The following is an 11,876-nucleotide window of genomic DNA, read 5'->3' as shown; positions in this document are numbered from 1 at the left end:
CTGTAGCGAAGCATTCAGCAATCAGCATACAGTTGTGGTTCTCTGGCTGGAATCTCCCTCCAGCGTGTAAGGGACAGGGAAGTGCTTATATAATAAAACAGCTGATGTTCTGAGAAAACGTCCCAACGTAAGGATGTGTGTTTTCTATGAATGTCAGAGACAAAGCTTTATACCAAGTTCACCAGCAACCTATCTTACTGCAGCCTCGGAAGAAGCACAGAGTGAGCAAGAATGTCTTGTTTGAGAACAGAGTGCTGGCCTAGGCAAAAACAGCCCTTGTCGGTTGAAGGTGGTTCAAAGCCTACATAGACGTAAAAGCTACTAAAACTCAACCTAAGATATATATATATATAAATGTCAATAATGACAAGTTAAAAGGACACATGAACGAATAAAAGGACAATTTAAAACGTATTAACATGTGACATAAAAGGGACCGAATTTCAAGAGTCAGAGTTATTTTTAGAATTTCCACTATGTTCCGGGACAGTCGAGGACAGGAAATCTTCCACTTTGGCAGGTGTTAAAGTTGGAAAGGCATCGCCGAGAAGGACCAAGGAGCAGTCGTGTTCCATAGCCTGAGCCTCAGCCAAGGCGGCATTCCGTGGTGTGCCCAATAATGAGTTAAGAGCTGCATCCTCCAGGAAGGTCAACTCATAGGTAGCTTCCCGTAGCAAACGCACCCTCAACGTGCATGTCTGGTAATCAGACCTCAACGAGATCATCAACAGATCAGCGTCCAATGAAAGCAAGCACTGCGTAGAAAGATAAATTTTCAGTGCATGTTCAAAAAAGCACCAGCGGCACCGAAACACGTGCTGCACACAATGTAGAACCGGTCTGAATGACAGAGACCAGTCACGCTCCAATTGCTCCAGGAGTGTTGCTCCAAAATACTCCATCATGCGTTCACGACACAGCTGCGCTGATGGGAGCGCTTTAATTCCTCCCTGTTGCGGCGGGACAGCCATTGCACATAAAAAATAGCAACAGCAAAATGCCAACTATTATAGCCAAAGTTATTGGAAATCCCCCCAAAATACTGGAAAAAATTGAGTGGATGGCTGATGGTATTAAACCGAATATGGAGGAGAAGGTATGAACAAAACCAGAACCAACAGCCTTAAAGAAATTTGCGATTCCAGTTGTACTGGACGCATTAAATATACATCCCACGAGTTCACCAAAGTGTCTTGGAAAGTTGGTAATTAAAAGGGACTGTATCTTTGCTGACGACCTTGCCACCTGAAGTGCGTAGGTCTTGCGTGCAGATGTGAGAGCCACATGTTGTTGAAACAATAAAGTCTTGAGTCTGCTCAACTTGTCAAAATTCACATTAAAAGTAGCAATATGAGGCCAAATGTCCGCTACCTCTTTTATTTTAGTGGGACAAAAAAGTACATTCCCGCAGCATGTAACAATCTTAGTGACCGAAACAACATAAACTATTCCGGCTCGCATCCCACAACATTGAGGAGGACATAGCTACCGTTTGAAAGCACCTGGAACGTAGGTCTAATCAAGGGGACTGGAACTCCCTTCAGATAACAAGCCAAGTTTGCTACAGACGCGTTACACGCCCCATGCAAGGACAGCTGTTTACAAACCACTGAATGGCTGACAGAAGTCTTGCATTCGCTACCACTAAGAAAGACTTCTTTCATGCCACTGAGACATTTCTACGAGAAAGGAAGCCTCCACACCTCATGGATGTAATTATCTCCCAGGCTTTCATAATTGCCTACCGGAATGTGTTTTAAACAGGAGGTGAATTGAAGTGTGGAAATAGGCAGATTAATGACCTGTGTATTAACCACTCATCAGACGGTATTTCAGAAACAGTAAAAGGGAACTTTTCTAACTTTTCGATGTTTAGCATTACATAAGTCGCCTCTTTCTTAGCCATTAGTAGTTGTTGTTGTGTTAGATTAAAGGTAGAAAATATTTCCCTTGTGCTGACGTGTTGTCAGGGAACTCAACCTGCCTTCAGTGTTTGAAGTGTCCAACCCAACTGCATAATGTACCTTAGTTTACTCTGTCCATGGTGTAATGAAGACAGATCTGTTTGTATGATGTCTATTGCAGAAGAAACAATGTTATTTAAGGTGTATATCCGGTCGGACAGGGTGTTAATCACATTATCTACAACAGCTAATGCCTTCTGTAAATTTTACTGATCTATTGGCCTTGAAGTCCTGTAAGTCGGTGTTCTCTAACCGCGTCTAGTGAGGAACTCTTTAACCATTGCTGGCATAGTGTCCCTACACTATGGCCCTCATTACGAGCCTGGCGGTCTGTGACCGCCAGGCTCGCGGTTGGCGGGAGCACCGCCGACAGCCCGGCGGTGCCCCGCAGGGCATTCTGACCGCGGCGCTTTGGCCGCGGTCAGTGCAGGAAAACCGGCGGTCTCCCGCCGGTTTTCCGCTGCCCGTTGGAATCCTCCAAGGCGGCGCAGCTTGCTGCGCCGCCTTGGGGATTCTGACACCCCCTACCGCCATCCTGTTCCTGGCGGTTCGCAGGAACAGGATGGCGGTAGGGGGTGTCGCGGGGCCCCTGGGGGCCCCTGCAGTGCCCATGCCAATGGCATGGGCACTGCAGGGGCCCCCGTAAGAGGGCCCGCTTGTATTTCACTGTCTGCATAGCAGACAGTGAAATACGCGATGGGTGCAGTAGCACCCGTCGCACCTTCCCACTCCGCCGGCTCGATTCCGAGCCGGCGTCCTCGTGGGAAGGTTGTTTCCCGCTGGGCTGGCGGGCGGCCTTAAGGCGGCCGCCCGCCCGCCCAGCGGGAAACTCAGAATGCCGGCCGCGATCTTCAGACCGCGGTGCGGTATTCCTGCGGCGCAACTTTGGCGGGCGGCCTCCGCCTCCCGTCAAAGTTGTAATGAGGGCCTATATGTTCTTACTATACCTGCATGTTCGGACGATATATAGCCAGGGACCGGCTTACTAGTTCTAAACCCCTGTGGAGTTTATAAAACATTTATGACAACCATTGGTATCTATTGGCCATAATAACCACCCGCCAGGACCTGACAGTGAAGCATTAAACGTGCCATTCTGGACCCATTCTTCGAGCTGATCTTCTGTTGCATTTATATCTTTTTGCCATTTATAAAATTTTGCAGGGGCAGGAATACTAGGCGTGTTTAATTCCTTAATCTTTGCTAAACCCAAACAACTTGTTTGTTGTACAGTTTAATTTAAAAATATAATTTGAACAGGTAACAGGCATGCTCTAAACAAAGCTTCCTTCCCCTGTATTTGCCAATGTCTAGTTCCCCACACACTTTTTAAGTCAATCGACTTCAGCTAATATTCCTAGCCTTCTATAGTCAACCAGGAAACAAAGGAATCCGAATAAATACATTTTGTATTTGTCAATATTATGCGTATGCTTTCTGTAGGTGGTAATTTAAAATAATATGACTCAGCATTTTTAACATCATGCCCGGAAAAATATGTAAACTTTTCATAATATGTTTTAGAACTCCCTTGTGGGGGAGTAGGACAATGTTCCCATTGTGTGTAATTAAAAACAGTATTTGGGCTACTTGCTCTGTGAATGAAATGGTGTCCATAATAATTATAGCAAAACATATCACCACAATTCTCTTTAGATTGATAAACATCTTCGCTTTCAAAATACAATATAATACTGTAACTCAGTCATCGTAGAATCAACTGTTTTCACACCCCAAACATCAGAAACAACTCGGGTATTACTATATTGTTCATTGAAAGTTTAAACACATATGGTATTTGAATGACCACTGTGGGCCGTACATGTAGAATGTTACTTTATCCCAAACGATCCCATCTGGAATTGGTATGGCTGAAATGTTCACAAAAGACAAGTCTCTGCGGACTTTGTGCGTAGAAAAATGTGGTTTTAGAACCTCATTCACAAGTTCAACTGTTGATTTTTCAGGAAGAAAATGAATTACCAAAAAGAAAGTGATGACAAACCTAATCCAAAGCAGTAAAGATAGTACAGTCAAGGAAAGCCACAGATAGTTCCATGGAAGAAGAAAGTAAGTTACTTTAAGCCAGTTTATCAGCTTACCTGTTTTTGACAGTTCAGGTGTCAAAGAGGCCAATGAGTCCGAAATGTCATTGTTGATGTCGGCAAAATATCCAGAAGCAGTTTGTGCAAAAACTGGAGCCTTGTTAGTTGGTGGAGTTTGTGTTTCCCGCGGTGGCACAGAATAAATGGCACCATCCGTCTGTGTTGATGTTGTGTCAAATCGATCAATCATCTCTGTATTATTTGATGTCAGTGGAACAAATGCAAGATCATTTTCCACCCTCCCCAAGCCTGGAGAGGTGTCAGAGTTGCTGCTTACAACTTGTAGGGGGACTTTTTGACCAGTAGTGAGAGGGATTCGGGAACTACCGGCTGTTCCTTTTGTTCGGCTGTGCAGGATCGGCCACATGGTGTAGTTTGACATTGTGCATGGAGCCAAAACTATTTTCTTTGGCACCTGCCAACGATGGTAGAATGACAGTTCTGGTACTGTGTATTCCCAAGACTGGAACTGGTGCACGATAAGAAGGACCAAATTTATTTTTCACAGCAACCTTTTCACATACTAGATCCCCAACTTTAGGAACCCAGTTACAGGTATATCCTTAATTCCTGAGGAGGCAGCACTGGCAGAAGCGTTGTCGCCAAGGAACTGTTGCAATTCCAGTAAGACAGTGACACATTAATTTATATCAAAAGGTGTTTCTGCCGCCTCCACACCAGGACCATCAAGATCTGAAACAAACATTTGAGTCCCGAACAGGCACTCATATGAAGTACGACCTCCCAGGCAGATTGTTAAGTGCTCTCTGGACTCCATACAGGTGATTAAGCCAACTACGACCTGTACCTAAAACTCTGGCTGTTAAGGATTGCTTTAAATCATGGTTTAATAGCTTCACAACAATATTTCTCTTGGCATGAAATGGAGGCGAGTACTGGAGTTGGACCCCCATGGCGTCCCCAAATGCCCTTGAGGCGAAAGCAGAGCCCTGGTGCGAGTGGAAAGCCACAACTGCATATGTACCGATAAAGACTTGCAAATCTTTAATAACAGTCCGAGCGTCAGCCGAGCGTTGTTGCCACACCCAAAGAAATCTGGAGCAAGAGTCAACAGCGACTACGATAATTTGTATGCACCGCCAGGTGTTAGGGGGCCACAATGGTCCAAGTACACACATTGTATAGGTTTGCTGGAAATTAAGAGGGGTGTCTGCAGTGGGCATTTAGCAGTGGAAGCTTTCGTTTGTTGGCAGATGTCACAACAAAGGACATACTGCTTGGCCTCTTTGTATAGGCCTGGCCACCAATAACAGACTTGAAGCAAAGATATTGTATTGTAGACGCCACACCAGCATGGGCAGATGCTACCCCCTCATGTGCTGCTTTAATCAACTCTGGTCTTTTAGCTTTGTTGGGAATATCGCGAACACCTACACCTGGTATCTTAACTTCAGCGTTTAGGCAGCCTCCCATTCAGTAGGAATATTTAGCAGGAAATGTTTTTAGATAGAGCGTACCATCAGCCGTAGCTTTCACGGCAGCCCATATGTCTTCGTCCGGTTTCGCACTTAAGCGGGTTACTGCAGCAACAGTGGCCATGGCTACTGCTGATTTTGCGGCTTCATCAGCCAGTGTATTTCCAGCCACGTGTATTTCAATGCGCTGGTGTCCAAGTGTATGTACAACATGGACATTTGGTAGCGTTTCCTTCAGATCCACTACTTTCCCCCACAGAAGTCTGTGTTTAATGGTGTTGCCTTTAGAATCTCTGAACCCATTCTGGCGTCAGTAATGCAGATATTCATTGAAGGACTGGACACAATAGTACGAATCACAAACAATCAGTGTGTGCTGTGCAGGATCCGTATGTTCCAGTGCCATCACCAGAGCTGTCAGCTCTGCTAACTGTGCTGTGCAATCCCCTAGGGTTTGCATGAATGTATGTTGGGGATAAAATGTATTATCCTCCATGTAGCCACATATGACTGCGCAAACAGCGGAGTATTGATGCTTTGTGCCAAGTGCAGGTTGCGCTGAGTCATTGGTGTACATGACTCTTTGGTATTGATCAATTGGCAGTGTATTTTCAGGAACTAGGTACTCTAGTTCATATTGCAAAAATTCTTGAGTTTGTAATTTTGGGTCAAAAATGTAGTCTACATCAGTGGCTGTCAAAGACGTGGCCCACTGTATCCAACACGGATGTAATACTTTAGCGTTAGGAACACTGGCTTTTGTAACAGCTTCATGGGCTGGAATGGGAGAAATGACAATAATGCGTTTGCCCTGGGCTAGAGGTCTTTCTTTAAGGACAGCCATCTGAACAGCATTGAGAATGTTCTCAGTGGGAGCAAAGCATTGTTCTGCTGCTGAGTACAAATGTGATTTATATGCAATTGGGATGGTCTCACCTTCATTAAAGATTACATAGGCGAAACCAATGGCACCAGCAATTACTCTGATGACCAAGTGTGCTTTGTTGTACCTTGTGTGTAAATGTTGTGCTGCAAACATGTCTGTTTGCAGGTCTCTGAGAATGCGTGTGTGTTCGACTGTCCAAAATTTACTTGAAAAGTCAGGACGTATTAAGTCATAAAAAGGTTTTATGCATGTTGCATAATCTGGAATGTAAGTTCTGCCAAGGTTTAGGAAACCCAATAGATATTGGAGTTCTTTAATTGTATTCGGTGGTTGTAATTGTGCGCATTTTTCTAAGAATTATGGTGCTAGGCTCTTTCCTTCACTCGATAGCTCATATCCCAGAAACAGGACGCCGAGGAAGGCTATTTTGGTTTTTTTTAAGTTGAATTTGTAGCCAAATTCAGCAAATCCATAACAATGCAGGCTACCTGACTTAAATGTTGTAGCAATTCATCATCCGTGAGATAGATATCATCTACGTAGGACAATGCTTCAGGTTCAATGTCGTGCAAAATTGCAGTCACACGAGCTGCAAACAGTCCTGGACTGTTTTTGTACCCCTGGGGTATACAACAGATTTTCTTCTGGAAGCCTAGTGCCCTGAAACTTGTTAAGTCTCTACTTTCAAGTGCTATATTCTGGCAGAAGAAACCATTGGAAATGTCCAGTGTTGTTTTGTATTTATTGTGCACTATGCTGTTCATTAGTGCTGTGCTATGGAATTACATGGTAGGGGGATTCTTTATCCCATCCTACGTGGTCGCGATATAACGCGAGTGCCTGCGCCAATGCCCAATCGATGGCATAGTATTCAGCGAGTTCCTCCGGTACAAGGGGCGAGAAAGAACGTTTAATAATATCTTCTCACTTACTAAGTTCAAAAGTTATTTTGGAAACTAGTAGCTAATGTCTTCACTGTGTCAAGAAATGATAGACCCTCGGAGGTCTTGAGCTCACAGTTGAAATGATATGCTCCATCAACTGTAGTGACAAATGGGCCTATACACTGGCATTGCCCAACAAGGATCTTGACTGGCAACCGTTTAGTCCTAAAGAAATTAAAGACATTATTTGCATGATTAAGGCAAGTAGGGCAGCAGAGCCTGGTGGAATTCCAAATCTGGCCTACAAGAAAGATCCTAAAGTATGGCCCTACTATAAATAAATGAAGAAAACAGGGAGGGTTCCATATTCTTAGCTTGGTTCCTTGATAATACCAATTTTTAAAAGAGGAAACTAACGACCCAGCTCATATCGTCTAATGCCCTTGCTTCACTCATCTTTTAAAATATTTGCTTGCAGTCTTTTTGGATAAATACAGACTTGGGCAGCAACTACCTTTTTAATACCCATCTCTCAAGCAGGGTTTAGATCAGGGCAGTCAACCACTTCTAATATTTTTGCAGAGAACTACTTCTTTCATATGGCAGTGTGACACGGCAATTTATATGCAGGTTATGCAGACTTTAAATCCACCTTTGACATAGGGGGTCATTACGACCCTGGCGGAACAAGTCCGCCAGGGCCGTGGGACGCGGTGGCACCGCCGACAGGCCGGCGGTGCCCCGCGGGGCATTCTGACCGCGGCGGCTCAGCCGCGGTCAGAGAAGGGAAACCGGCGGTCTCCCGCCGGTTTCCCGCTGCCCCAAAGGAATCCTCCAAGCCGGCGCAGCATGCTGCGCCGGCATGGGGATTCCGACTCCCCCTCCCGCCATCCAGTTCCTGGCGGTTCTCCCGCCGGGAACCGGATGGCGGGAGGGGGAGTCGCGGGGCCCCCGTAAGAGGGCCCCTAAAAGTATTTCAGTGTCTGCAAAGCAGACACTGAAATACGCGACGGGTGCAACTGCACCCGTCGCACCTTCCCACTCCGCCGGCTCTATTACGAGCCGGCGTCATCGTGGGAAGGGAGTTTTCCCCTGGGCTGGCGGGCGGTCTTGTGAAGACCGCCCGCCAGCCCAGGGAAAAACTCGGAATACCCTCCGCGGTCTTACGGCCGCGGAGCGGTATTTCGGAGGGGTGAAGCCTGGCGGGCGGCCTCCGCCGCCCGCCAGGCTCGGAATGAGGGCCATAGTGGACTAGGACTTCTTTGGACTACCCTTAAGAGGTTAAATACCCTACTAGGCATACTTAAACTTCTAGTCCCACTTCACATGAACACCTGGGTGCAAGTCAGAGAGGAACCTGGCGGAAAAGGGGTGAAAAAGCCATTACACACAACAGACTTAAAAAATGAAGTGTTTTGACGCCTATTTTGTTTTCCCTGTTTATGTACGATCTACCTTCAGCTATACAGAAAGGAACATGCAACTCTAAGGTAATTAATAGTGTTCAAGCGCAGACTCTCTTACATGCTGATGAATAGGTCATTCACAATGGTACTCCAAAAGGGATACAAAGGCAGCTGCATGCCCCACAGACTTACAGTGAAGCAAACAAATTTATCATAAACACATTTAAATCTAAGGTAACAGCAACAGGTGATAAACAACCTATTTTTTCGTGGTCCTTTCGCAGCTCGTTTGGGTAATTTGTGTTGCAAGTGTGGAGTAAAAGTTCATTTTGATCAATTGCCTAACAGAAGCCAAATAATACTATCTAAAGGATTACCTACATCCGTAGCAAAATAGTTGTCTTAATGTCAATCTTTCATACACAGAAAGCAAAAAAGTACCTTAACTGTTTGCACAGAGTTAAGCATACTTTTGGAATTTCTCCTTGTGTGTTCCCAACCATAACATGCGACACAAGCGCCCAACTTTGATGCTAGGCACTGAACAAAATCTATGCAGTGAGACTGGAGTGTCTTTTTTAGCTTTGTATCACTGCTCAGTTCAGCCGGTTTAGTACATATTGGGGGTTATTACAACTTTGGAGGAGGTGTTAATCCATCCCAAATGTGACGGATATACCACCAGCCGTATTACGAGTTCCATAGGATATAATGGACTCGTAATACGGCTGGTGGTATATCCGTCACTTTACCGTCACTTTTGGGACAGATTAACACCTCCTCCAAAGTTGTAATAACCCCCATTATGTTGTCATGCTTTCTTTTTAAATCTTTAAAGGTTAAGTATTTAAAACCTCTATTTATTGAAAAAGTCATCCCACAGCGACAGCTGCTTTTACATTTTTTAACTAAACTCAACCGGATAAGGACGGCAATAGGGAGCGCCTTATTTCGAATGGATCTAGGGCCGATGCACAAAGCAAATTTGCGGTTGCAAAAGCTGAATTTTGCCTTGTACAATGTACCATCCTTATTTAGGAGTTGGTATCCTGTTACCGACTGGCAAAATAGGGATTGCGACTCGCAATTAGAAAGGGACGTTCCAAGGGCATCCCCTTCTAACTGCGACTCGCAGGCCTATGTATGATTGTTTTGTCACCATGAATGAGGTCGCAAAGCAATCGCAGGTAACATTAATTTCAAATTGGTGTTAACCCATTTGCAAACAGGAAGGGAAGGGGGGCCCACAGGAACACTTCCCCGTTGTGAATGGTAGTGAAAATGTTTTTCAGAGCAGGCAGTGGTCCAACAGACCACTGCCTACTCTGAAAAAATGAAAAGGAAACTTTTAATTTTTATTTTTCAAACGCAATAAAAAAACAAACTGCTTTATTGAAAAAAGAAGGCAGACATGGTGGTCTGCTGACCCCAGCAGGCCACCATCCCTGTGAGTGTGGGCATTCCAAAATAGGTCGCAAATCGCCCTGCCTCATGAATATTAATGAGGCAGTTCCTTTGCGACCCATTTGGGAATCGCGAACAGTGTCTCAGACACTGTTGTACATTACAGATTGCGACTCGCAAAAAAAATGCAAGTTGCGAGTCTCAATTTGTAATGGTCATATATCGGGCACTTAATACCTAGCTATAGTCTGTGTTTTTTCTTGAATATGTCTTTATTGATTTGACTGAAAATATACAAAGGCCCCGAACCAAAGGCATGCTTATTCTGACAAACCGCAAGTGATCCTCCCTCCCCCTCAACTATGACACATTCCTCATCTTATATATTCGATTGAACATTATAAAAAGCAATTTGAGAGAACAATAAAGAGAGCAGTCTGTATCTACGACTCACACAGCATCCACTAAGGCTGTATTATGGTTATATTCAATATCACTGTGTTTTTATTGTATTTTAATGTTTCTATAAATATGAACATTTGCATAGTAATTGTTTTTATAAACTAATTCAGTTCAAATCAACATAACTGAAATTGAATTGAATTGCTGGATTGAAACAGTTGTTTGCTGCTGCAAAAGCCAGCTGGTTTGCAGCAGGTGCTTGCTTCCCTGGGTCATTTGTTGGTTGGACTGGGGAAGATGATGACTTAGTTGAGGGATTTACTGTCTGGACTCCTGAAGTGGGTAATCTGTGGTAGTAGGTGGCTGGATGGGGGCTGCAGCTACCTGGGATTGATGCATTTACAGACAACAGACAAGGCTTGGGGCAGTAGCAGGTGGAACTAGTAGCTGATAGGTTGTAGCATAGGTATCTGAACTGGAGCACTTGCATGCTTAGTCGGGGACTTTGTTGGCTAAGTTTGGGTTGTTGCTGGCTTACTTGGGGCAGAGGCTGCTACCTTTCCTAGGTTAGGACAATCAGTGTAGGAGGCTGGCCTGGTTTGTAGTGGTACCAAGGGGTACTTACACTCTGCACCAGGTCCAGTTATCCCTTATTAGTGTAGAAGAGGTGTCTAGCAGCTTAGGCTGATAGAAAAGGGTAGCTTAGCTGAGCAGCTTAGGCTGAACTAGGAGACATGCAACGCTCCCACTATACCACTGGTGTCATATGCACAATATCATAAGAAAACACAATACACGGAGTTACTAAAAATAAAGGCACTTTATTTTTATGACAATATGCCAAAAGTATCTCAGTGAGTACCCTCAGTAAGAAGGTAAGTACTATACACAAGTTATATGTACACAAACCTAAAATAGGTGAGTAAGAGTCAGAAAAGTAATGCAAACAGTGTAGAATTACAATAGGTTGCAATAGGCAAGCATAGGTATAGGGGCAACACAAACCATATACTCCAAAAGTGGAATGCGAATCACGATTGGACCCCAGACCTATGGGAGCTTGCAGAGGGTCGCTGGGACTGTAAGAAAACAGTCAGGGTGTCCAAGATACCCCACCCCAAGACCCTGAAAAGTAGGAGTAAAGTGCACCTACTACCCCAAAAGAGCACAATAGTCGTGTTAGGGGGATTCTGCAAGAACAACAAACACCAGCAGTGCACTGACAATGGATTTCCGGACCTGGGGACCTGCAAGGCAAGGGGACCAAGTCCAATAGTCGTGACAGTGTCCAGGGGGGCAGGAGCCCAGGAAACCCCGGATGAAGGTGCAAGGAAGCTGCCTCCGGGTTGGAAGAAGCTTGGAGTTCTGCAAGAAAGAAGAGGACTAGGA

The sequence above is a fragment of the Pleurodeles waltl genome, chromosome 7 (assembly GCF_031143425.1).
Source record: "Pleurodeles waltl isolate 20211129_DDA chromosome 7, aPleWal1.hap1.20221129, whole genome shotgun sequence".
Classification (NCBI taxonomy): Eukaryota; Metazoa; Chordata; class Amphibia; order Caudata; family Salamandridae; genus Pleurodeles; species Pleurodeles waltl.
The sequence above is the reverse complement of the archived record's forward strand: the minus strand, read 5'-3'. Positions refer to the sequence as shown.